The sequence below is a fragment of the Pholcus phalangioides genome, unplaced genomic scaffold, assembly GCF_987345545.1.
Source record: "Pholcus phalangioides strain wild (caught in Gottingen) unplaced genomic scaffold, Ppha-v1.0 ptg000004l_1, whole genome shotgun sequence".
In the NCBI taxonomy this organism is placed as follows: domain Eukaryota; kingdom Metazoa; phylum Arthropoda; class Arachnida; order Araneae; family Pholcidae; genus Pholcus; species Pholcus phalangioides.
Genome location: NW_028301597.1, coordinates 19,192,403 through 19,220,341, shown reverse-complemented (window position 1 = coordinate 19,220,341; position 27,939 = coordinate 19,192,403). Strand labels below are relative to the sequence as shown.

At 33.7% G+C, this 27,939-nt stretch overlaps 1 long non-coding RNA gene across 1 annotated transcript; it reads left to right on the top strand.

Annotated features, from left to right (window-relative positions):
• Window positions 1-27,483, top strand: LOC149086714 (uncharacterized). Its single transcript, XR_016192495.1, has 3 exons — window positions 1-113; window positions 15,409-15,510; window positions 23,948-27,483. It is a non-coding gene; the product is annotated as an uncharacterized LOC149086714 (long non-coding RNA).
• The last annotated feature ends 456 nt before the right edge of the window (window positions 27,484-27,939 follow it).

Genomic DNA, 27,939 nt, shown 5'->3' with positions numbered 1-27,939 from the left:
TTATTCAAGATGACAAGAATCTTTTGTAATAGCCTGCTGCATATCTAAGCTTATATTTTTTTAAACTAAAGTTATGCGGTCTCTCACAGATATCGGATAAAATTGTTCGCAAGGTAAGTTTAATTTTTCTTCTATGGTTTGTATTACAAAACTTTGTGCATACGATTGAACAATTTTTTGAATTAATAATTAGACGATAGATTTTTTCACGAAAATTTCACTGATCATTATAGGAAAGTTCCAATGAAATAACTGCCTTTACAATTTTTTTCTTCATCATTTTACTTTCATACAGGACAGTCTGGTCAAAACATTTTTCGAGGCTGCATTTGAATTCTGATTTCATATATTTTGGGTGGGGAAAATTAAACCGAAAATGTGCGGAAATGTCGGGAAATAAATATTTTAAAATTTGCGCAGAAAAAAAAAAGAATGAAAAACAAAAATGAGGGAAATTCTTACACGATTTTGGGAAAGAAAACACCTCTGTTTCATTTAGGTCCGGGGTACAGGACTCCTTCACCTATCCGCTAAAGCGTTACTGCATTTATAGAAACACGCTTTTCAAGAGAAAAACTATAACCTAAAAATGAAATGCAGAAAAGAAAAACAAACAGGGGATTCAGTTTTTGTGTTCATCTAATTGGAGCTCAATGAAAAGAATGAATATTTAAGTTTACTTGGAACACAAGTATCAGTAATTTCATGATACCAATCTCTTACTTTTACGGACAAAATAATTTTGTTTGTTTGGGGGAGAACACGTTTTCTTGAATTAGTTGTCGAAGGTGTGACATCAGGAACTGGCACGGGGCCCATTTTTAGCGAGAGGTAGTGGTTATGATGGAATTTATTTATTTACGGAAATGTAGAAGAGTTGATCCACTTTGCCCAAGAATATTGAGAAGATAATATACAGAAATGTATATTGAGATACTTCTCAATATACAGAAATGTCCTCTCCACTTGTTAACACAAGATTCATTGAAAGACGTTGTTTGTGGAGATGAAGATTACAAGGAAGAAAATTCATCTATGCCCCACGGGGACTCGAACCCTGGTCTCTCGCTTGCCGGACGAGTGCTCTACCATTTAAACTATGGAAGCAGATAGAATATCTGGCGTGTTGATATATACGCTCTTGTAAATGGAATTTAGTTGTAACCTATAGTTTTGTTATTCACTCCAACTTTGAACGGAAAATTTGAATTTTGATTATGAGCCTAATAATATGTTGGTAAAAGAAAAATAATTTTTAAAATTATATTTTCCCTCAAATCTATTTTGTTTTTGATCACTTTAGGGGAGAGGGTTGGGCACAGATGGCACCTCTACTCCTGAGTACACACTTGTTTGGTCAATTTGCCTGTTGTGGCCTGTGTATTTGTACTCAAAATAAGATTTCGGCGAGGAATAAATTTTCATAACTAGCTCATACAAAGTATTTCCGTGGATCAATACTGAATCAGAAGTATATAATGAAATGCAATATAATGCAATACCGGGTACTGCCTGGATAAGGGACAAAATGCCTGGATAATGGCCAAAATGCCTGGATACTGGCCAAAATGCCTGGATAATGGCTTTCTGGACATGCTGAATTGTATGCCATAAAACCTATTGCCCTATTATGCACCAATACAGTTGCTGAGGTGAGTTGCAAAATGACTCATCCCGGGCTTGAGAAATTTGGATTTTAAATTAGATTTTTTTTAAAAATTAGGTCTTTTAAGGTCTTTGTTTTAAATGCCACAAGGACAGAATACTGGAAAAACACTTGGATCAACGCTGATAATCATAATAAAAACATCAAAAGTGTTTTAATTTTGTAATTGCTTTTTTCATGTACCCTCGCCGGGTTCGTTTCCCGTCACAGTGGAGGCGCTGTATATATATTTTGTATACATTGTGTATTTAGACCATTCTCAAATCTCTCCCACTTCAATATGCTAACTTCTTCTTCTTACTTTCCCACAAGTCTTTTCCACACTTCCTTCGAAATCTCAGGCTGCGGTCTCCGGCCCTTATGTGCCACTGGGCGCACGTGCAATTTTTTTCCCTAGTCATTGGATTCAGTCACCCATTTTTGTCAAATGGCTTGTACGTTGCATCGGGTTGATGGCTGTCTTCCTGGGGAGAACGACGCGAGTAATTCGAAACTTGCGAGCACGGGGCAAGGGGAGCCACCACTATAAATCTTTGCTCACTTTTCCGACACAACTCTGCCTCTTTTGAGGTAACGGAAGTAAGGTGCTTTGCATCAGTCCGGAGTTGTGAGCGGTTCTATCTATCTATCTACCCTAGTCGGGCATGTGGTTGAAAAATATACATGCCCGGTAAACATTTTTACATGCCACTGGCATGTCGGGCCATAGATTCGTCCAGCCCTGCAATGCCGATGAAATAACAATAATATTTACAAATCACTTTTATAACTGTAAACAATGAGATTTTTTTTAAATCAATGTGTGTTTAAGCGTTATTTCTTTTGGTTATTTGTTATCGACATTCGCTCGAAGATTATCGAACAACAAAAAACATAAATAACATCAAAATAGACTTTTCTGAATTGAATAGATATAATCTTATTTTGCTGAAAATAACAAAATACATTTCCCATCCTGTAATAATAATTATGCAAGTCCTCTATAAATGCTTCTTCTCATTGATTGCGAAAACAGAGAAAGCACAGCTTGGCGTGTCTGACACAGACGAGCTCATTTTTATTCCCATGAGTTTTTTCCCCCCTCGCATATCTTATTATTTTCCATGATGAGGACGCAGTCATAGGACACAAATAAAATATCTAACAAATTGACTTGTCTGTCAATGCATTGAAAAAAAAAGAGACGGCGGCCGAAGGAGAATGTGAGGAGGTGGAGTAAATAAATAAATGATGATATAGAAAGAAAAAGAAGGATGTGAAAGGAAAATAAGTTTTTTTTTTTTTTTTTTCTTTTCTTTTGGAGCTGTTTCTCAGTCGTTTGTTTTGTTCGGTGCCTTCCCACCGAGCGCAGCATAAATTACGCGTAGAACTGGGAGGTGGGCCTTTCGTATTTCTTAATATATTACCGCTTGTTCCCCCTTTCATCAAAGGATTTCCTACAACATCTGACATCCCAAGGGTAACTTAATCTTACAGAGCTTGTGTCCTTGAACTCAAAATAAAGAGAGACGTAAAGAAAAAAAAAAAAATACACATAAATTGTTCAAAAGGTAAAATGTGGTGTTCTTCTATACCAGCACGCAAAAATGATATCCAGGTACGCACAATATAAAGTAAGGAGGAGGAGGGAGTTAGGCTCATCTTTTCAAGAGAGATACCTCTATTCCTTCTTGTAACTCTCTATAAGCTGAAAAAAAAAATAGAAATAAAAATATCTCGAAAGAGAGAGATTTTATCGTTGCTATTATCATTAAACGTCAGATGGTAATTAAGGCCTTCTTCAAGATTGTATGCCTAAATTTGTTACGATGATTTACAGAAATATTTATGAACTGATCTCTTGAAAAAAAATAAAACTGAGGACGGTTTAATGAGCAGTTTGGAACAGCATGTAAGAGGAAGATATCCGATGATAACAGTAGTTAGAGTGGTTAGAAAATATTGTAACGAATATGATACTGGAAATATCGGTACCGATATATTTTTAGATGATATTTTCGATGCATATATAGTTGAAGTTATACATATGCATATACATATAATTACACATATACATAATTACACATATTCAGGTCCGGTTTGGTGTACTTCAAAATTTGTAGACGTGTATAGAAAATGCGTGCACACAGACAGACAATAAATCGATTATATATATATAGGCCTATAGCTTACATATTTTATAGAAAGATATTAAAACACTCTGAATATCATCGAATTTATATATTTCAGGCTTTATTTATTTTATTGCATCTTAAACGTGAAATAATCCGGTTTTCACTTTAGTAGCAATTTCTTCCTACTATAAGCTAATAAATAAGTAAATTTTTGTTCTCCATAAAATTATAACATTACATATATTTATTGATAGTAAGATAACTTATATCTAAGATAACTACTTATTATTTATACAAAAATAATAATAAAATAAACCACAGCGGTATAGAGTTGTTTTTTTTTTTGCTTTTTTTTTTGAGAACTTGCACACACACACCCACACACACACAAGTTTCATCGATATTTTTTTCAAATGACTATAATTTCTAAAATATCGGAATCCTTTAAGAGACAAATGTTCAAAAATACGGTACATCCCGCTTATGACGTTTCTTTCTTATAACGTTTTTTCGCTTAGTACGACATATTTTCGTGGTCTCAACTCTTTTTGCTAAGCTTTCTCGCTTAAAGTGTTTTCCCACTAACAACGTTTTTGCATGACGGTTTTTAGATAAACGTTATAAGCGAGACCCACTGTATTACCACATATAATATTCATAGTCCCATTTAAAGTCTGGGAAATGCTTGATCTATGTCGGTCGTAATCAGTTTTAATTTATTCAGGGTGATTACTTAATTCCCCTTGCCTCATTTTACTGGCGAATCGTTGATCCTAGAGGCCTACTTATGACTAAAAAAAGCACACAAATAACGTGTGAAACTCAGATACGTAATTCATGTTGCAAGGGGGATGTATAGTTATTAAAATATAAAAACTAACTTTTTATACCATTCCCGTATGCCCGAAAACCCAATTAGAAAGTTTTTGCCCAGTCTCTACTTAGGCTAATAAAAAAAATTCCACTTTTAGTTAAATATTAATTGAAATATTTAAATTCAAAAACCTGAGAAAACTTTCTAAAGAACAGCATTAGTATGGGAAAGGAACGTTGCTCTTTAAGTGTGTTACTGTTCTTTCCAAACTATTCTCCGGTTTTCGAATCCAAATAATTTAAGCGAATATTGCACTTAGAAACGTGTAATATTTTGTTGGCCTCAGAAGAGACAGGGAAAAAACTTTTTAATTGGGTTTTTGAAGACAAGGTGTCCGTACAGATAATTAATTTTTATAACTATACAAACTCTTGCAACATGAAAATGGTGTATTTGAATACTTGCACTACACGCTATTTGGATACTTTTTCTAATTCGAAGTATGCTCTAGGATCAATGGTTTGCCAGCAAAATGCGGCAAGGGGAATTATGGAGAGAATCACTGTATATTCACTATCATGCGACTGTGACACATACATGCGAATATGAACTTTCCGATGTCCCTAAACCTGCAAAGAGTTCTAACATTTATTTACCTTACATAAATAAAACGTAAAATTCTTTGGAAAATAAATTCACAAAATTCGAATTTTGCGTGTTTTCACTTTAATCTTGTCCCGTGTATGTACTCATCTCTCCCTGCCTTTTCCTTGGACCAGCGAGAACTTAAGCGTCTTCTTGTTATTCTGGGCACGTTCTAGCTTTGAGCTTGTGTTTCAAAGATTCGGTAAAAACTCGAGATGAGGATGATGAGGAAGGGCTAGTTACATTGGAGGAGTGAAGTAAGTGGGTGGTGAGTAAAGCATAGAAAGAGATAGAGAGTGCCCAGAGAGGAAAGATAGAGAGGAGAGAAAACTTTTCTCATTATCTCTCCATGATACCCCTGGCAGGGAGTCGATCAATACTGAAAATTCATTAGATCCTAGCGGTTGCTGGATTGGATTGTGTGGTTGCTCAAGACTTTGATGCTTTTCGAATTTGGCGAATATTCTTTGCTGTAGGTTCTATCTGTAGCGCCAAAATAGAATTTCGTGAAAAAGCTTCCAGAGGCTACCTCATTCATAGTTAACTACTGTTTGATGAAGAAGAAAAACCTGGCGTAGATATAGTTATGATCACCGACGTTAATTGAATTTAGTTCCATAGAAATGGTGACTCAACTGTACCCACTGTTTTGCAAATTGTATGACAAAGCAACTGTTGTATAGGCAATAGGTTTCCAACGTGTTCCGTGAGAGCTACTTCAGATTACCGTGGAATCAAACATCACGGAACCCTTAAAAATCCCGGAACCTAAATAAAAAACTTTTTTGTCACGGATGCTCGTAAGCGGCTCCTTACTTTGAATTTTCATTTATAAAAATCCAGTCCATTAAATGACAAATAACTAAAGAACAGTAATTTCAATCTCTCGACCTCGTCGGTCAGGGACTGCCGTGGACGTTTGAATCATGGAAAGATCCCAAGAAAGGCATCGCACTGCAATTGTTTTGCTTCAAATTATTCTTTTGTTTGATTCTAAAAAAAGCATTATGGGAAATTTCTCACGAGTGATCATGACTGTACATATGTGAATGGGAGAACTCAAAATTTTGAGACTGCCCAGATAACGCACGGGTGCTATCGCTGTCTAGGCAGTACTTATCATGTAACACAGTGGTCTTCAACGCATGGCCAGCTGGCCACATTTAGCCCTCTGAGCTTTTTATCGTGGTATGCTTATCATTTTCAGAAAATTGTTGAAAACATTGAAAACCGATTAGCTCTAAAATTATTGAAATAAATAATTTCGGAATCGATGAAAGAAATAATTTCGAAATTTATGAAAAAAAGACATAATTCTAGAATAAATGAAATAAATAGTTCCAGAATTGATGAAAATTCAGAACTACTGAAAGAAGTTTTGAATTTTTGAAACAAATAATTCCAGAATTAGTGAAAAACATAACAAACCAATAAGGGAAGTAATTGTGTACTTTCTGATAGCAATTGGTTCATAATAAATAAGTGGATAACTGCATAATTGTTGAAGGAAATGATTTCAAGATATATTGAGAAGGAAAATAATTTCAAAACTATTGAAAAGAATAATTAAAAATTCATCTACAGTAATTTGAGATTAAAATTAATTTCAGAATTAATTAATTTAATCCGTAATTAATCAAACCTTTTTCTGAATTAAAGAACAAAAATTATTTAAAAACTAATCAAAATAAAATAAAAGCAATAGTTTTTGAGAATAAACAAAAGTCTTCAATTATTTTTGACCCTGTTAAACTCGGGACCCGATTGGGCCGTTCTATTAAGATGTCACTTAATTACATGAGTTGGTGGTCCGCGGCCTTCGTGGGAAGTTCCAATTTGGCCCGCCGCGTGTGAAAGGTTGAAGACCCCTGATGTAGCATCATGTCCACGTGACAAGCAGAAAAAAAAAATGGCAGCCTCTCTAGAGAATTATGTGCTTTCTCTAGCTTAATGCTGGCCGTCTTTTCACTGTGTTTCTTCACGTTTGATTCGTTTGTGTAATCTGTTTGAGTTTTTTTTTTTAATTCAAATTTAATCCTGAAGAGCAGATTTCACTCTTTGCGACAGATAAGATGCCATAATTAATTTAGTTATGCCATAAAAAAAAGGGTTTTTTTTGGAAACTCCTTATTTGCTGGGAATAAAGATTCTCAAACCTCAGAACGTAAAATTTACGGGACACCCTGCCTGTTAAAGGAATATCCAAAATTTGTTTCTTTTCCATGGAACCGTCTAATAACCACCAAGGGTTCCACGAGAGCTGTTTACGTTGGAAAACTCTGGTATAGGCTACATATGGATGCTGAAAGAAAAATAACTATTTATTTACGGATTAAACTACTGTATTATGGATACATCATCTCAAGTTATGAAAAGGATGAATCAGAGATGAACTGATAACTTTCGAAATATTTTCTGTATAAAACCATCATCTTATTTTTCATTTTTCGATGCATAAAAATGGTAATTTCAAGTTTAATTGCTTGTAGAAAGTGTTAATTATTACGATTCTTTGCTTACAAAAGCGAAGACCCCGCCAAAATGTTCCACCAAAAAGAAGTAAGATTTGCCAAAAACGGTGAGCTCTTTGCCCGAGTAGCACATAGTTTTCAGATAAACTTGAGTAACCCTTTTTCCTTTGAGCCCCAGATGCAATTTTCCGCAGAGATGCCAGAAATCGCTGGCCCGAGAAAATTTCTGGCAATGAGTTTTCCTTTCCAACCGAAGGAACTGCAGTAAAGAATTCAAAGAGAGGAAAAGAATTTTTCTTTCTATAAAACATATAAGAAATCTAAACTTTTAGAGAAAGAGGGGGAGTGAGAGAGAGAGACGTATAGAAATCTAAAACTATTTTATTTCTAAATTCTTCTCCTAGTCTATAAAATTCTATTCAAACCCATTTCGAGAATAATTAAGAATTGGTCGGGCACAATGGTACCCTTATCTATATTAAACGCTTACTTTTGTCACAGACGAAAGATACAGTTTATTTTTAAGAAAATGAAAGAAACCATGGTATTTTAATTTTAAAAAAAATTGTAAAAGACGTTTTCGGGACAAAACTCTTGGATCAGCAGAAAAATAATTGCATACTTGTCTCGAAAACGTGTCAGGCCGGTATTACACTATAGAAGTTATAGAAAAGTTCTTTTATAAAACTTGAAATATGCAACAAGTAAGTGTATCGGTTACGTTCGAGCAAATGTAATTATTGGTTAATTTTTCAAGTTTTGTAAAATATCTTTTATTAAACTTTTATAGTGTAATCCCGGTTTCATTGTTTCTTCGAATACAATTTTAGTCCATGACTTTATTGGAATCGTACCCACGAGATGCACATTTTTTTGTAAAGTAATGCATTCTGCTAATTTGTATCACTAAAGAAACATATTTGGATGCGTTAGAGAACAAGTGTGTAAGACCGGGATTACATTATAAAAGTTTTATAAAAGTTCTTTTATAAAACTTGAAAAATTCAACCAATAAGCTTATGAGTGAATGTAACTAATAACTTATTGGGGTTTTTTTTCAAGTTTTGTAAAAGACTTTTTACCAAATTTTTATATTATTGGTATATACTAAGACAATCATAAATACATTTTATGCCATTGTATAATATTTTATCGGAATCGGAATCACCATCCTTGGTTTGTTGAGGTACCACAATACGTCTGTTGTATTTCATACCCTCCTTATCCGACTTGGACCATCTACTAGTGCGATGTGCTGAAAAGTTATGGCTAATATTTTATCAACTACATATATATATTGTCTTTAGGTTTTATAATTGCATTTTTAATTGGGTTGCTGTATTTTAGAAATATATTACATCCATATTTGTTATGAGCATCTTTTTCCTCAGCCACCTCATTTGGCATTTTGCCTGTTGTGGCCTTGTATTAGTATTTGTATTCATATTAGGCCGGAATTACATTATAGAAATTTAGAAACATCTTTTTATAAAACTCGAAAAATGCAGCCAATAAGCGTATTGGTTACATTCGAGCAAATCTAACCAATAGGCTTATTTATTTTATGTAAGAAATTGATTAATGTATATACAGTCAAACTCGGTTATAACGACCTTTGTTGAAACGACACCTTGGCTATAGGGTCATATAATCAATCGACCGTATTTTTCTCGATCAAGTGTAGTCATCCCATAAATATAATGAAATAACCCCTTCATGCACAGAAGATTTGATTGTATCTATAATTACATTTTTTAAAACCAAGTTATGAAAAATTTTAACCTCGATAATAACGACAAAAATTCGCGCAATTTGCGATGTCGTTATAAACGAGTTTGACTGCACTTAACACTCATGTTGTTTATATTAATTAACGTATAACAATATTTCTTGAATAGGTTCAGTGTAATTAGTTCTCAGCGTTTCTATCTGATTCCCAATAGTGTCAGCTAATACTTACAGTCTACACCAGAGATTTTCAACCTCCTAGTCGCGAGCACTGCCTGTACCCATCATCAAAAGAAGAACCTTTATGACATGTTTGGCACACGAATGCATGAAATCAGGATAATTTCAATCCTTGAATGCAGTTTGTACAAGGTGTTTAATTGGAACGTTGATCAAGTGCTCCCGAGCACCAAATCGGCCACGAGCATAGAGCATTCCGGGTGCTTCATAGAGCACCATGGTGCTCGCGAGAAACGGGTTAAAGATGTCTGGTCTACGCTAATTATAACTATTTATTTAAGATTGGAACACATGTTATGCTATTCTAGATTTCCGTCTGTTGCATTCCTTGCATTCCACGATCAGACCTGAAATCAATTAATGTTAGGAAATACAGTAATTACTGTATGTACATAAATATTATACTGTACTATATTTTAAATTCACTTCATGTTTCTTGCGATCTTAAATAGTAATTATTTGAGGTTATGAAATTTTTTTGGAAGTTAGCGATTTAGAAGGTGTCTTTTTAGCCATGAAAACCGTTCTTTCAAGTGAAAATGTAAAGAAAACAACGAATTGAACAGGAAAAATAACTCATAATACATCCATACAATTGATGATACTGGAACTAAAAGATTGAGTAATAGCCTATATAAAAGTATATCAATTGTGTTTTGTAATTGATTAAACATGGAAGAAGATAATTGTGAAAACTAGTTTATATCAAGTAAAAATTATTTTTTTTTGTGGGTAATTACTTCATTTAATGGGTGAAAATGTTTTCGATATATTTATTTATTGCTAAACTAATAAACTTTTTAAGTGATTTATGTTCTAATAAATTCAAATAAATATATGGGTAAACAATGTCTCAATATAAAATTATATCTTAAATAATTGTTAAACAACTGTGTTAACAATTATATGCTAACAAATTACGTTAAATTCTTACATTTATCTTATAGGTTACCGTAGGTAGTTCATTCGTGACATTTTATTCTAAAAACTAATTACAACGAATTTTTGTTTTTTTCCAAATTACAGCAACCAAATATACGAAAAATTGCAAATATTCGTTAGTGATTTCTGAGTTACGCAAAGTTTATCTACTCTTCCTTAAACAATTATACGTCGTACTGAAAATATATGACTATGTAAAAAAATACCTTGAATTACAGATGCACAATATTATGTATTAGAGCTACTATATTTCTTTGATTAATCGCTTCATGGACGCATGCACTGCAGTAGCATACGGAAAAAAGCTGAGACAGTTCTGTGAAATTAACGTAACACCCTATCAGTGCCAGATAAAATTAAATTGTCACGTATAGGCCTCAGTAGCATTTATTTCCTTATATTCTGCAAACAAATATTAAGTAATTATTTCCTCAATTTTCATTATCAATTTTGAGTTACTTTTCATTAAAATGAACTGAAATTCGCTAGTAGCAAGTCACTGAAAATTGAAACTTCTTTAGGGGGTTTCTTTTATTAAATTTAATTTTCAAAGAAACATAGATAACTCACGCGTTTCTATCTGCGTAAGCAAATCTCACAAGTCTCTGCAATATAGTTATTTTGGAATACTGGGTCTCCAACTACCAGAACTTCCATGTTTTCCATCTCAAACCCATTTGATCAAGCAAAATAAATCTTGATTGGGAAGTTTTCACGCGGAGAGAGAAAGGAGAATGGCGGCGGCTCGTTTAATGGAATTTTGGTGTTGGAGGTGTGGGAAGAAAATTTATGCTTATGCTGTTCATAGCTTCACGCTCATTTAAACAAGATTGCAACTTCGTGCTTGGGTTTCATAATAAGCTTAGCCACTTATTTCTATCTCTGTGTGCTATTCTTGGGGCATATATACTATAGTGTTTTCCCTCCTTCTTTTAAAGGGAAAAAAAACAGTAACATTTAAATGCACGTGCAACGTTACTTGAGCAAAATGCTGATAAAAATGTAATCATTTTGTAAATTGTTTTAGCGTATACAGTAATAAATTAACACGAATTTTCAAATGGCGTCAAGGCTTCTTTCCCATCAAGAACAACCGAGTCTTAGGAAATAACTCTGATATTGTAATGTTTAAAGAACATTTGTAACGTTGAAAAAAAAATTGTAATCTAGACATTGATATTATTTGAGAACAATCATTAACTTCAGCATTACTGTATTAATACCAACTGATCGTTTTAAAGAAGTTACTTTTCTCTAAATATTATAATAATATTTGGAATAATATTTAGAATAAAATAATATTCTGTCATTAAGACAGAAGACACACATTAGAGTTTTGGAATGCAAAATTTTTATAATCGGACATATCAAAAGATAAACGGTAGGGGAGTCTAAACCGACAACAGATAGAATCACTGCGTTTCCATAAGAAAGCAGATTTGTTTTAACTAAATCGTACACATTTAAAGTTATTTCCCAATTGTTAAACATCATTGAAAATCAGTTCTCCTCAAATTGCTTAGAGCTGAGAGACATTGAAATGTACTTAACTTCTACATATTTTGCCGTAGTAGTACATGGGTTTGTTACGTACGTTTCTAGCATAGAGATTTCGAAACTTTTGACGCTCACGGTACCACTATCTATTTAATTCATTCAATTTTACTTGGCCGAGACCTAAACAAAAGAATGCGGTGATGAAATTTGACAGAGTGACGGTGTATGTTACTAATAAAATCGGAAACCGTTGTACAATCAATAATGTTTGATGGGAAGTTCTAATCAGTAATTGTTCGAGAAAAGAAACTAAATTTGAAACAGAGTCAGCGGTTGCAAAGAGAGGTTTCATATTTTGGGAATGGTTGAGTCAACTGGAAAAGCGTGAAGGTTTAATTAGAATATGAGAAGTGTTAAAATAAAAAATGCCATGGAGGATATTGAAAAGAAAAAAAATGTTAATTGAGAGATATGCCTATAGGTGGAAAGTAGTTGTGGCTATTGAGTTGGTGCTAAAGTTCAGTAACGGAGACAGAGGAAGACCAGAGGTTTGAAATGAAGCGGGCGGATTTCTTTCGAATGGATTCTAACTTGTCTACAGGGTGATTCAGAAAAGACGAGAAAAACTTTAAGAGGTTGTAGTACACACTAATACAAACAATTTTCATCACAGAATGCATGGTCTAACGTGAAACACTGGTCGAACAGACGTTAAAACGGCATTTCTGTCGAAATTTATCGGGAGGAAAAAGAACACCATGCACACAAATATAACTTGGAGAGGAAGAAGAAACCGTATGCAAATCTGCGTCACAGTGAATAAAAGGAGCGGACACCAGCCCTGTGATGTTATTCCAGCGTGCAACCGTTCTAACAGTTATTACGTACGGGATAATGGCGGGCTGACGTCCACGCCCTTTATTCACTGTGACACAGATTTTCATATGGTTTCTTCTTCGCCCTAGGTTACATTTGCACGCATGGTGTTCTTTTTCTCCCGATAAATTTTAACAGGAATGCCTTTTTCATGTTTGCGGAGCGGACGTTTTGACCGCTAGCGTGTTTGCGTTCGTGTTAGACCATGCATTCTTTGAAGACAATTGTTTATATTGGTGTGTACTATAACCTCTTAAAGTTTTTCCCATCTTTTCTGAATCACCCTGTATATTGTACAGCGTATGGGGGTCTCATCAGATTTCACGGGCATATGGGAGTAGCCTATCGGAAGGGTATAGGTTTGGAAGCAGGGATGTGTCGGTGGTGACGGGCGGAGTTTTTAAGGTATCCGAAGAAAAAAAAATGTTTTTTTTTTGGAAATACACTTTGAAAGACGTAATTGACGTAGAGGTTCCAACGAAGGTCGGCAGAAATTATTACTTCCAGATATTTGTAATGAAAAACCTGGATAATTATAGAATGGTTGATAGAGTAAGATAATTCAAGAGGAAGTTTTTTGCGAGTAAGTTTCATATAAACTGTTTTTGAGGGGTTTAGGGGGCAATTGCCAGAACGAATACCATTCAGCTATAATGATGAGATTAAAATTCTAGGTAACTATAATAAGAACTTCTGAGGCACCAGAAAGTGCCGAGAGACAGTAATTGGGAATGCCGGTCTCATTATTAGTTTTCTCGAAATGAATGTCATAATTTTAGAGCCTGTGATAAATTTCCACTAATACTGTGCTCATGTTGTTATTTTAAAAAAAAGACAAGTTTATTGATTATTCAGAAAATATTCCCTAATTCCGAGTTAACTTCGGTATAATTATCCAGAAAGAAGTATTTTTCCTTTATTGAAAATCAAATGATTTCGTTTCAAATTAGACTTATTTCAATCTTATCATTTGCTGTTCCATTGCTCGAAAATTTCAAGGAAATTGTAAATAAAACATGGGTTAACAAATAAAAATTTTTGTGTAAATTTCGGTGGCATTGAGTATAGTTAGTATTCAAAAGTATTACTGTGAAATAAATAGAGAGCCTATGAAGTATAGCCTTCTATTGTACGTGTTGTGAAGTCTAGGGACTTCGTGAAGTGGCCGTCTTCACGAGCAGGCAAAGAGGACTTTGGACTTAAATCGTAATATTTATATTTTGAACAATGCAATAACTTTTTGTACAAAAATGTCTATAATTGAAGTCGACGTGTTTTCTGCAGTCTACTGCCTAATAAGGAAGTATGAAACTTTAGAAACGTCTTAATGAAGAATGAAAAAGGATTAAGAGCGGGCAGTTTGAGTTCTGACATTCATCACTAGGGAATTTTTTTTAATGAAAATTTCAGGGCACACATGCTAGTATTTTGCAAACATGAGAGAAAACTTCTCAATCTTCCTGAGAGGGTATAAACATCTTCATGCAGATGTTTAGTTTAGACGGACGCGCTTTGCTGACAAAACTCATTTGCGAACATTGTGATGTGATTTCGCACTAAACGCTATACGAAGATTTTCGTGAGCGGATTCGAAAAGTCTCTTTATCCTTTCATCAAGACGTTTCTGATGTTTCATAATTTCCTGATAGGAAGTTAAAGCTGTTGACAGCTCAGATCAGGGCCGTAACTAGGATTTTTGCCGCCCGGGGCAGACATGATTCAGCCGCCGCCCCCCCCCCAACAACTTTAAAATGCGATAATTTTATAACGGTGTTCTTTCTTCCCAAATCAAATATCCGACCCGAAAATTTGGGGGCAGTAGCCTCCCTGCCCCTTTCTAGTTACGGCCCTGGCTACGATCACTCCAACTTTAATTATCGAAACCATGTAGGACTGTGATATCATGTACTGTTATACCAGCTGTAAAGGGAATCTTAAATTAACCATTTAATCGGCATCGATGAGGTATCTTGTCCCCTTAAAAGCCTCTTGTTTGATCATTGACGAGTCAAGATATTTTGTAAAGTTGATTTCTCAATGGAATACTTCCCCCTTGGTTTGCACCTGCTGATATTAGGAAGAAAATCTGCTTCATTTAAAAGTTACGGCATTTTGAACGGGGCTAGTGAGTTCTGCTATGCCGCTTAAAGGATTAAAGCAGACTTGCTATATTGTATCGATTCACCTTATATAATTGAAATTTCTTACGAATTTAGAAGTTGCAGTATTTCACTTCTTTGATATCATTGTCATAAAATAGTAGCCTACAGTAGAAGAAATCAGCAAAACATATTCAGTGATGACAAGCTGTTGTTTTTCATATTTTTTCTTCATGCATACAATCAAAATAATCTTTTGTTATTCTTCGTATAGTTTTTTTAAATGAACTTGAATGAGCTTTGATTTATTTTTCAGATCCTGTTTTTTCGATTTAAGGATAAAACTGCGAAATATAATAATGTATCGTTTCGATGGACTTTGCCATTTTTGTTCCCTTGGATAATTGCAAGATTATGTGTTAAGTATACAGTTTGATCATTATTTTTTACAACAAAAAGACAAATCTATATTCATACACGTATAAGAGATATTTACATTTGAAGTTTCTATCACACATGCTGTTTTTACAAAACTAAGGTAAAAAAAAAATCCGTTCTTCTAATAACTCCATCAATTACCAAAACCTTTCTGATGTAGTACGTGATAAATAAACATCAGGGTAAATGTAGTTCAAAGAACATGCATGATGAACTAATATGGCGGCAAGCAAAATTAGAGCAGATGTCGTACCAATCGTTCCAGATTCACACGAGAATTGATTTGTCAGGAGGAATACGGTCATCTATCCATTCATTTCCTCTTCGGTCTCCTCCAATCATATCTTGAGCTCTTTTTAGCTTATCGGAAACTCTGGTGTAGGGAATTGGGGGGGGGGGGGCTATCCTGTTAGACTCGACAAAAAATACAAAGTCGATAGATAAACTAGAAAATTGCTTTAAAAAAATAAAAAAAATACCGAAAAGAAGTAGAAAACATGGTATTCGTGCTGATAAGTCGAGACGGAGTTCGTTTTCTAGCTAGAAAAAAAGAAAGATCCAAAAGAAGAGATCTATCTCTAGCAGAGGGGAGAGAAAACGAGTCGAGAGAGAGAGAGAGACATCACGAGGGAGATATAGAGAGAGAGCGAGAGAGCCAGCCATGGACAAGTGGACAAGTGGTTGATCACTGCTTGGGGCAGAGGACTTTACCGCGCTCGTACATCGTCATTAAGTGGACTCAACAAGAAAAAGAAATATAATACTAGAATGAAAAATAAATAAAAAGAAAAATAGAAACACATCTAATACTAACAAGAAAGAAGAAGAAGAGAAACTTGAGGCGCGTTCATTTCCTTTGATAAGACGATCTCGATGGTTTCTTTCCCTCGTGGATTGGATGCACTTTGTAAACAAGCCGGAGGAAAACTCGTTAGCGGGGGAAAAAGTTCCGAAAATTAGGCAGAGATCGAACCCATTTGCAGAATAGCAGTTTGTTAAGAAGACGGAAAAAAAATGCAACTAAATGAACAGTTCAAAAAAAAGGTAGAGAATGAAACAAAAGGTATTGAGATAATTCTAAGTTTTCAAAAAATATCTAATGATAATATTTCCGTTTAGTACTGAGATCACTATATCTAAAATATACAGTGAATATTTGTGAAATATATCCTGTGAATATTTCCTGTGAAAAAAAGAAAAACAGATGTGTTTACTTTCCCTGGATGCACCGTATATATCAGTAGCCCTCAACTGGGGTTTCCTCTTCCGTTGTCCCGTACCTAAAATGCAACAGGGAATTTCTCTGAAATCTGAACTCATTCTCCGGGATCCCGGAAGAAGAATAACGTTAAGCCAGATCACATTTCTGTAATGAATTATACATGCCTAAGAAAATTTATCCCTAGAATAATGCATTTTAAAAGCTGCAATCAATAAATTTTGAATAAAATTAATTGTATTAATAGATAAATGATTAAATTAATGAATTACACACTATATATTAAAAAATTTTTTGACGAGATATTTCGTCAATCTCTTGCCTCTTATAAAGTAATACAAGCCCAGACATTTTGTACCGTTGAAAAATTTTCAAGTAATCGACGAACAGCGGGAATATCGAATGAATAAGTTACTTGAATTCGGGTTTTCTTTTTAAAATCATTTTAATTCTTTCATTAACCATTTAAGCGGCAGTGACAAGTATTATTTTAGCATTGACAAAAAAAAAAAGTCCAGATATTTTGTAAAGTTGATATCCTAAAGGAACTTTTTCCTATACCACTATCTTTGCACCTAATAAGCATCGAAAGAGAGCCTACTCCCATTAAGAAGGATATGGGAGCTTACAGGGATTTTTTACGATTTCTGTTGTGCATGAAAGTTTGTTGTAAGTGGAGAACGTGAAGCCTTTTTGCAACAGCAAATCTCTTCATTTCAAAACTAATTCAATGAAATATATTTTTTTTTTAAATAAAATTACCTAGCTCAAATTGTTTGAAGGATTGTTCTACAAATATTGAAATCACTCCGAAAATTAAAAAGAACTTGATTTTTCTGTAGTTTAGTAAATTTTTCTAAAGAATTATTTTTCCTTATAAAACTACATTATATTTCCAACAATATATTAGAATAGTTTAGGCTGCGGTAATTCTTCTAATTAACAATATTATGGTATTATAGTTTAATTGTAATAATTTATTAACTGCACACATTACTAAATAGTATTTTAGACTTAAAACATTATTAAAAATACGCAAGATAAATTACCCCCCTCCCCCAGACACATGATCTGTTTTGTTAAATCATCGGTGTTAAGAGAACAAATTATTTCTACACAAATATATTTATTAGTTATTTATTTTTAATAAAAAATTAACTATATACATAATTATTAATAACGTTAGGAAATAAACTTTGAATATTAGTATTTTATATGTTATTAAATGCCTCTACATTTACTTAAATTGCTCATATGTTTGCCATAACGGAATCCTGGGGCTGAAATAGTTACTCATGGCCCGGCCTACTCTAATTCCCGCTTTCCCGGTATTAAGAAATCATTGAATAGTGATTCTTTTCCCGTTTTTAAAAAATTTAATCGATAAATCAACTTAATTTATAATTCTTCCAATTTTTCGGCCCTTATTTAATTCAGTTCTTTTTTCGAAGGGTCAGTTCTAGAATAGTGAGTGACATTCTAAATATATTAATGAGAATTTCTATGAGTTTTAGAAATTATCAGAAACATGCAGGGGAGAAAAATACATCTGGCAAATGTAAAGGAAGGAAAATTTTAAGCAAACTAAAAATTGCGTATTGATGTAATTTGTCCCTTACTTATTCCTTCCTACTTGTTACTTACAATCAAAATACAATTTACCATAATGGATGTAATAGGGCATACATGCTCAACCGAAGGCCCGCGGGCTAAATGTGGCCCACGAAGTCACCTATTGTGGCCCGCGACAAATAATCAAACCACTCAAGTGGCCCACGAAAGATTATCAAATCACTTGGGTGGCCCGTGGCACATTTCTAAATTACTTCAGTGACGCGCTGCATATTTACAGATCATTAAAGCAGCCAACGCCGCTTATATAGATCGCTTATGTGAACCCAAGCACATTTCCAAATCACTCACATGAGTGGTCAATGGTACACTTCTAGTTACTTAAGTGCCACGTGCTAGACTTGCCGATTACTTAAGTGACTGGTCGGCCCATTTCCAGATCTATTAAGTGACTAGCAGCGCACTTACCACTTAAGTGGCTCGTTGCATTTTAATAGACCACTTAAGTGGCGCTTTTGGCACATTTCCAGATCACTCAAGTGGATCGCGGTACACTTTCAGATCACCTGAGTAACTCGCGGCACAATTTCTGCTGATTCAATTGGCCCGCGACACACGTTCAGACCTCTTGAGTGACTCGCGGCACATTTCCAGGTAACCGAAGTGGCCCGTGGCACATTTTCAGATAACTCAAGTGGCCCGTGATGCGTTCCCGAACTAATGAAGTGGCCCACCCTCTCCAAATGGTTGAGCGCACTTGGACTGCCAGATACACAGTAGGTTACTTAATGAATAGTAAATATGAAATCCCACACTGAATCAATGAATATTTCTAACAATGAACAACTTTGCCGTTTATTTTATTATTATTATTCTTTTTTTTTTTGGATTTATATCGATTATAATAATCTAAAAATATCTTGCTGTTTGAATAAAGCAGAGTATCTTTAATTCCAATCTCGAACGATTGATTTAATTAGTAACGAATAATTCAGTGCATAATGAAGAAATATAGCCTATATGCTGTTGTTGTCGTCCCATTTCTTCCGGGTACGTTAGCACAAGGACAAACGGGGACCGGAAATGCTTTTTTTAGTGTGATCCATGTTTTTTTTTAATCAGTTAAATAATTGCTATAACTATTAGCAAATGTCATTTCATTATGAGAATTGTCTGTTCAAGGCCTGAGAGAGAGCAACTCCGTATAGTTGTATTTCCTTTCAGTCAGTTTGATGATATTCATGATATGCTATTTGTCCGTAGGTGCAGAAATATTTTGGCTCTCGAGTTACGTTTTTCCCAAGATTACTTTTGCTGGCTGTCTGTCCATGTTCATGTACGTTGAATGCATTCAAGTTGTAAGACAAGGTGTTCATTACCTCTGTAGCGTAGTTGTCTTGAGCAGTAGTTTTCAACCAGTGTTCCGCGGAGCCCTAGGGGCTCTTTGGGCACTCTCCAGGGGGCTCCGCGGCAGCTCGAGAAAAATTAAAAAAAACAGTAAATTTCGAAAAAAAAAATTATAAATATTTTAAAAAATATAAATAAATCAGTAACTTTGATGAATAAATAAAAAATAGGCCTATACGGGGCTCCACGAGTCAAAAATGGTTGAGAACCGCTGGTCTAGAGCAGTGTTTCTCGACCGCCGGGACCTGGCATCAGTAAAACCAGGCCGTGAGTGATTCATCTTTTGATTCCCCATTTATTTTCCATAGTCGTTTATGATCGGGCCTTCCACTCGAAAAAATACTCAATCTGGCCGCGTTCTTCCAAACGTTGAGAACCACTGGTGTAGGGCGCTCACTTACACAGTGAGAGGACGTGGGTCCAAACCACAGAGTAATAATAGAATACTATTCTATGTCTATGGTCCGAACCCACGGTGAGACGGTGACAGTTGGTTTCTTAAACGTATTAGTAGATAAGTGACTTAGCACCTAGTGAATCCAGAGCTAAAAAAATTGCTTCTCACAGATTTTTATACATATATATATATATATATATATATATATATATATATATATATATATATATATATATATATATATATATATATATATATATATATATATATATATATATATCATGAAAAACCCTGATAAAATTATTTGGAACATGTAGGCTACATTTAATTGGTAGGCTACTGTACTTTTTGCATAATTAACACTCCGCCAAAACCAATAATGCATTACGTAATTCTATTCGTATATACATTGCATTTTATCACACGTTTTAAAACTGTTTAAAAAGGGCGGTCGCCTGTTTACATTCTTTTATATGGGGTTTTGGAAAATTGTCTGCCCTTCAAAAAATTAATGCTTATTTTGAAATAATGCAATATTCGACATTTCTTCGTGCAGCGGATGAAATTTGGAAATTGGGAAGATTGGCCCATGGGCCGAATTTTGCGTCCCATGATGTGGTATATATAAAAGTAAAAATTGTATTTGTGTGTGGTTGAACTTCGGTTAATACGAGAGCATTAAAAAAATCTACCATTTGGTTATACAGTGGATCCCGCTTATAACGTTCCCACTTCAAGCGTTTTAGTCAGTACGCGACTTATTTAAAAAAAATCACTGGTTTTGGATTTTTTCTTTTGGTATTTCAAATTTCACAATCTGCGGATTAAACGCAAGAAAATATGGTATAAAATTACAGACTTTATTGCTTGTAAAAAATGGAATATGGGGGAAAAAATTTGTATTTTTTTATAATAAATAGTATATATCCATTTCATCATAGATTTTATTCATTACTATAAAAAAAACTCGATCGTGTTTCTTGCAAAACACTTATTGTTTGATCAAGTGTGCTCAAATTAAGTTTACTGCAATCACCACGTGCTAGTTAAACATACTAATGTTTCACTTCTTTTTAATTAATTGTTGTTTCAATTTCAGGGCTGATTATACAGTCGTAGCTAAATGGTCTAATGTCTTAGGTTTGGCTTCAGCATGAACATAAAAATGTATATCTATAGACAAATTTCATACATTACATACCATAAAAATGTGACGAACAACGCCATCCATCCTTTAATTTCATTACTGATGAATAAAATTTTTTCACATGCAGATTTATACAGATGGTACTTTTTTATTTTTTTTATTTATAAGATGATATTTTTTCTTAAAGATATGTAATTTGCATCTTCGAGTTATTTCATCACGGATTTTTCTCAGGAAAATACTGCATGTAATACCTACGGCCAACATAATTTAAAAAAGAAAAAAAGAACTAAATGATTACTATAGCAATGCATTTGACATCATGTCACATAAATCGCATTTACGTATATATCTGTTTTAATATAATTTGTTTTTATACCAGATGATCAGATCAACATTCTGCTGTAAGAGAAGCATATCACAGACAGACAGTAAAATAAATTATTTTATATTATCAATGACATATTCAAGAAATTTGAAAATAATTCTTTTTCACTTACAATATAATCTGTCACATCTTAGTATTTATTATATCAAAACTTTTTTCATAAATTTAAAAAATATATATTTCACAGCATACTTTCTTCACACAATTCATGTGATATTGAGAGAGATGCTCGACACAAACAAAAATCCAAGATATAGGAAGATATTGACGAAATATAGCCTATAGGCATATCTCGTCGACATCTTACACAGTTATTGTTAATTATTTATAATCACTATTAATTACTGCAGGCTCTTTCGCTTTATGCGATTAATTAGTTATAGAAAATAATCGCGTAAGACGAAATCACGTAAAGTGAGTAAAATTTAACATGGGTAAGATAGTGGCAAGTGTTTTCTTCAAGGGGATAAGAAAAAGCAAACTCAACTTTACGCAGAAAAATAATTTTTTTAATGAATTAATTAATTAAAATTTTTAATAAATCTCGTCGATTTGGGCTATGTGCATAAATTTAATTAATATATGTGCTTTTTGCTTCTGTCTCCACTACAGCACAATAGTTTATTCCAGTGAGTGTGGATGTTTTCTTTCCTAAAGAGCCTGATATGATAGACTGATAACATTTTAATGAAAGCAGCCAAGATTCATCTGAAAAGCAGCATTTTTCGTCTCTTTATAAAAACTTGAGAAGCAAAGCTAGAAAATCCTGAATAATCCTCGTAAATATGACAATTCTAGATTCATTAGGATCGTTTCCGATTAAAATTCTGATGGCATTGTCGAGATGTATTACCAAAAAATGTTCATTAGTGAGATCTTGTGAGATGGATTTGAGCGTTTTTTCGATATTTGTCTCACCTCATGAACAAATTTTATTTTAATTATATCATATTTCTAATTTGTGAGCCCATTTTCAAAATTAAAGTCAAACTACAGACCAAATTTTGCGGGTCGCAATTTTTAAAAAATTAACTTTTCAAAATCGCGTATAGTGTAACCGCGTAAAACGGAAGACATACCTGTAGTGGGCTAATTTTTTTTAATCTTCCCAAAACAGGAAGAATTCCAATCTGTAATTAATATACAGCTTTGGAAGTTGCAGCTCAAGAGAAGTCATGGTGATCCTATAAATTCAAATAACAGTACAGAATAGAACCTCATTAAACGTACTCTAGTATAACGGACAGTTAAAAAAAATTAATCAGTGTATACTTACATATATTTTTCAATTCAATATATGTCCGAAATCTGGATTTTTGTTTTTGATATATAAACACTTTTTATTACCGACTTCTCTTTTTTCATTGATATACATCTAGTTTTATTGTACCCCTATAAGAATTATGTATTTGTTATAAACCGGACTGTCATTAAAAAGGGCAACATTTAGCCCCCCTACTAGTCCATTATAATGAGATTATGGTGTATTGTACAGTATGTTGAATTCGTAATATTTACTGAAGTCGTGAATGAACGCAGCGTTTCCATAATATAAATTATACTGTTATGATAATTATGGTAAAAATTAGAGATAATTTTCATCTCACATATTTGTCAGGTTTAACGTTTGTTTTCAATTTTTTCGAATTTTAATCCCGAGTGGGGGGATTTGATTGTGCCTATTTCTGACAATGTTTTTGATGACAACTGGCAATTCCCCGTATTTTACAAATTATTATTTAAGATTCCAGTTTACCGAATTTTATATTTCTCAGTGAAATATGGTCATCAGATCATTTTCATATTTTTTTGCGAAATGCATTTTTGTTTATTGCGTATTGTAGCAGCCCTTCATTTTTTACACCTTCAGCAATTTTAGCAGTAATTAGCAAACTACGTTTAAAACAATGAATTGCAATTTTTTTTTTGCAAAATTTAGTGGTATCCCGTGTACAGGATCGCAATTAAATCTCCTCGATGTTGTGTGGTGAATCTATGAGTAAAGATATTATTTTATTTGAGCCCATATGGATATTACTAATATAATTTACAACGGGTGAATAATTTTACCAAGTCTGCCTGTGGATTACGTATGCACCTATGCATAGGTTGAGGAACGCTGATATATGTTGTAAAGAAATTGCACAGGGATTTGTAACTTTTCTCTTGACCTTACCTCAAATTATACCAATATTTGTAGGATTAAAATATCATTTATGTAACAATCACAATCTTTCATGGCCAATTACAGCTCGTTATTTATGTATTTTTCTATTTCTTCCAACAGCTGCTCTATCACCAAAGGATCTAACTACATGCTTGAAGGTGTAATGTGGAAGCCTCTGAAGTCGATTGCCCGAAACTGTTGCGATTGGTGGGATAAACCTGTCTCTTCTGAATACCAATAAAGCAATAATTCGATACTGAACAGCACAATGGTAAACCCTTGTGCTTGCATAGCTTTGAAGAGAGGGGGGGGGGGGCATGAAGGACAAGAAAAATATAATTGCAGCAGCGATTATATAGGGAAAAGGCCAAGCCTTCGGGGTGGGTTAAAAGAAATCGCATTTTTACGAAGGCGTTCCGAAGAAGAGGAAAGAGGTGGTAGCATTGAGCTCTATATTTAGACATTTTTTTTTTTAACATGTGATACGTGACATGACCTCAGTGAGTAATTTTAAGCTCGTTATTTTACATGTTAAAGTTCCGGTACTTGAACGTGACCAGATTGTGAAGCGATATAAGCGAGTTATGATCATAAAAAAAAAATCGCGATTTTATTTTTATTTTTTGATATTTTATATTTCGCATAGAAAGCTGATTCGTTAAACACAAAGGTAAATATTTTCTTCTTCTTCCTTTTTTTTTCCAAAATTTTTATGCAAATTATGAGAAAGTTCTGTGTAAAGATAATGAGTTAGAGAGTAACGACCTTTTGAACTCGTGTAATTGCACAAGACATGTCTATTGTATAACTTGAAGGATAACTCGGAGGAATAGAAATAAATGTTTGGATTTTTAGTTACAATGTTTTGTTAGAAGTCAGGAAATTTTCTATTGAAAACATGCCTTAACTTGTTTAACAATTTATTAATGATTCAATGTTTTTCTCACTGAATAACGACTTTAAAAAAATGTTAAATATAATATATATGGGTATATGAGTAGGCCAACTCCCACTTGCAATTTACTTCTCTGACATTATAATATAGGCAATATAACGGAAATTAATCAAGTGAAGGCCAGGAGAAAAACTGATATGAGCAATATTTTATCGTAATTACCTTTATTCAGTTAGATTTGGTAAACTTAGAATGCCATTAATTTTATTGCAGAGTGAGTAAACACCGTAGGACTTAATCTTATGTATGAACGAAAACTACAATCTGAGAAAACCCCGCTCAAAGTGTTTTTTCTTGTATACGTTTACACTATAATTAATTATTCCTTCCTCTAACTTAGAAAGAAAAAACTAATCGATTGACACGAAATTTTTAGTATTTTACTTGCAATTGAATGAAATATTTTTTGAAGTAATTTTTGAAAATTTGATATCAAGGGTCGTGACACCCCATAAGCTGTCTCCGATATTTTTTTATAGATAAATGAGCGGATGATCAATTGCAACTTAGATACACACATTAAAATATACAGGTGTAAGCTATCACTTTCGAGAAAATTTTAATAGCCGTATTTTTTCCTGTGTAATGCTGTGTCCGCTGTTTCCGCGGATTGAAGGTCGAAATTTCTTAGTGCGGATTATTTTCCGCTGCATTTGCGGATTTTTAGTTGGAGTAGTTGGAGAACGGACTAGCTCCAACGGAAAGGTTGTAGTTGGACTAGTGGCGTAGTTAGAGAACAGGAACAAATATTTTCAAAATAGGTTTGCAAAAACAATTTTTTTAAAGATTTATAGATGACGTATAGGCCTATAGACTCGAGCAAAAAAAATAATAAACATTTCTAATGCAAAAATATCCCTACCAACCTATTCCCATTCTTAAAAATTTCATGGTTGATGAATCAAATTTTCGATTGCGGATTGTACGCCACCGTGGATTATAGGCCTACGATGATATTTTTTGCTCATAGTAGAGAAATTTGCATCTGCGGATTATAGAACGCTGCCGGTTATACTAAGGAAAATCTGGTAATTGGAAAATAAAATCACGTTCCCATAATCCCATCTATCCCTTTTTTCATGATCGAGCTCCATATCAACCCCTTTCTTCACTCTCATAATAAATCAATATACACTAAAACCTCGGTAAGTCGTCACCCTAATAAGTCGTCCCTCCGATTAAGTCTCATTTTCTTCCGTCCCATTTAACTTTCATAGATAACAATGTTATTAAACACTCATTTACTCGCCACTAATTTCGGTAACTCGTCATTATGGAAAAGTTTGAAAGTTTGAAAAAGAGGAACAGATGATTTCTTTGGCTCCCTTTAAAGAAAGAGCTTGATTAAACGCATTGTTATATGTTCCAAAGCAACCATAAAAGACTTATATATCAAAAAAGCTCGAGCGAGGAAAGGGACAAGGAGGAAGTTTATTTGCTGACTAAAAGAAAAAGTTTTTGAAGCGTTAGGGACTGTTCAAACTTGATCCGATTTCTGCATGGGCAAGGGAGGTATTTTCCAAGAGCCTCAACTTTTTTGTGAGATTCAAACTGGAGAAAAATATTTTGATTGGCAAAACAGACATTTTTTCCCAAGCGGAGGAGGGCAATGGGCAGGGCAGAACAGACATAAAGAAAACCTGTTCAGCCCTGCCCATTATTCATTATCAATCCTTGAATTTGGTACATTATGTACCAAGAAGAATTTAAAGTAATGAAATTAAATGTGTTGAAGAAAAAGTGGACTATTCTAACAGTTACTCTAATTCTTCTAAATTTAAAAAAAAAGTGTATAAGCTGAGCTGTACCCCTGTGTTTTAACCATAATAAGCTAAATAACATAAAACTAAAAAAAAGTTTAAAAAAATCCATTTTTAAAAAAAGTTTTTTTTCTATCGTAATTTATAAACTTGTTACTGTAATTTTATTTGAATTTGGATGAAGTTATAACATTTTAAATTTATACGATTTTTACAGTATCGCACTCGAAACTGACAACACTTCTCTTAAGCCGTCGTAATTTCTCAGAAACTTGAGTGACGACTTATCGAGGTTTTACTGCATATCGAGGTTTTTATATTGCAATTTTTCTTAATATATCATTCGATATAGTTGAAGGTCTTATAAACTCATTAATTTATTCTAGTAAGCATGCAGCGAATTGAATTTTACGTGTGCTCCCATTAATTTCTTGATTCTTCCCCCCCCCCACCCCCTGTAAATTCTGATTCATTATGTGACCGTTCTATAGCCTACATCAGGGGCTCACAACACCGTTTTCAGCCGCGACCCGAAATCAACAAAATCATAAACTTCGTGACCCATGGGTCTATTTGGTTCTCAAAATTTGTAAAATCAGTGAAAGCAATCAAGTGCATTGATAGCAGGACTTTAATTAGATTTTTGTACGACCCATCTCGAAATCCTCTGCTAACGAAGTTTGGGTCACGATCCATAGGTTAAGAACTCCTGGCATATATGCATGTATAAATATTCAGAATCATTCTGGGAGTTAGTAGATGTATAAGACCTATTTATTTTCATTCAGTTCTATTATTAGTATTCTCGTACAGAATCGATAATTACAATTTCTTTATTAGTCAAATTATTTTGTATGTTTTTTTCTCCTTTTTTGGAACACAGGATAGAAATAGTCCACACAGATTTATTTTTACATATATACATTTTTCTCATAGGCCTATTTTATTTTCGCAGCTTTTGTAGACCCATAAGTTTCATGTATAGCAGTCTTTAAAGTCATATAATACACAGCGTTTTTATGATAATATAAATTATATTATGATAATTATATGACAAAAAATGTATAATATGACAAAAATCTCACATATAATTTATCAGGTTTAACGTTTTTTTCCAAAATTGTTCAGCAATTTTAATTACAAGCGATAATTGTGCTTACTTTTGTCAATGTTTTGTATGACAATTTATTGATGATGTCCAGTATTTTGCAGATTATTATTTAAGATCCCACTTTTTACCGCAATGAAATATGGCCATCAGATGATTTTGAATATATTTTTCGTGAAATAGCGTACATTGTTAACAGCGATTTGTCACACCCCTTTATTTCTACACCATTCAGCAATTTTAGCAGTAATTAACAAAATGCATTTAGAACAATAAATTGCAATTTTTG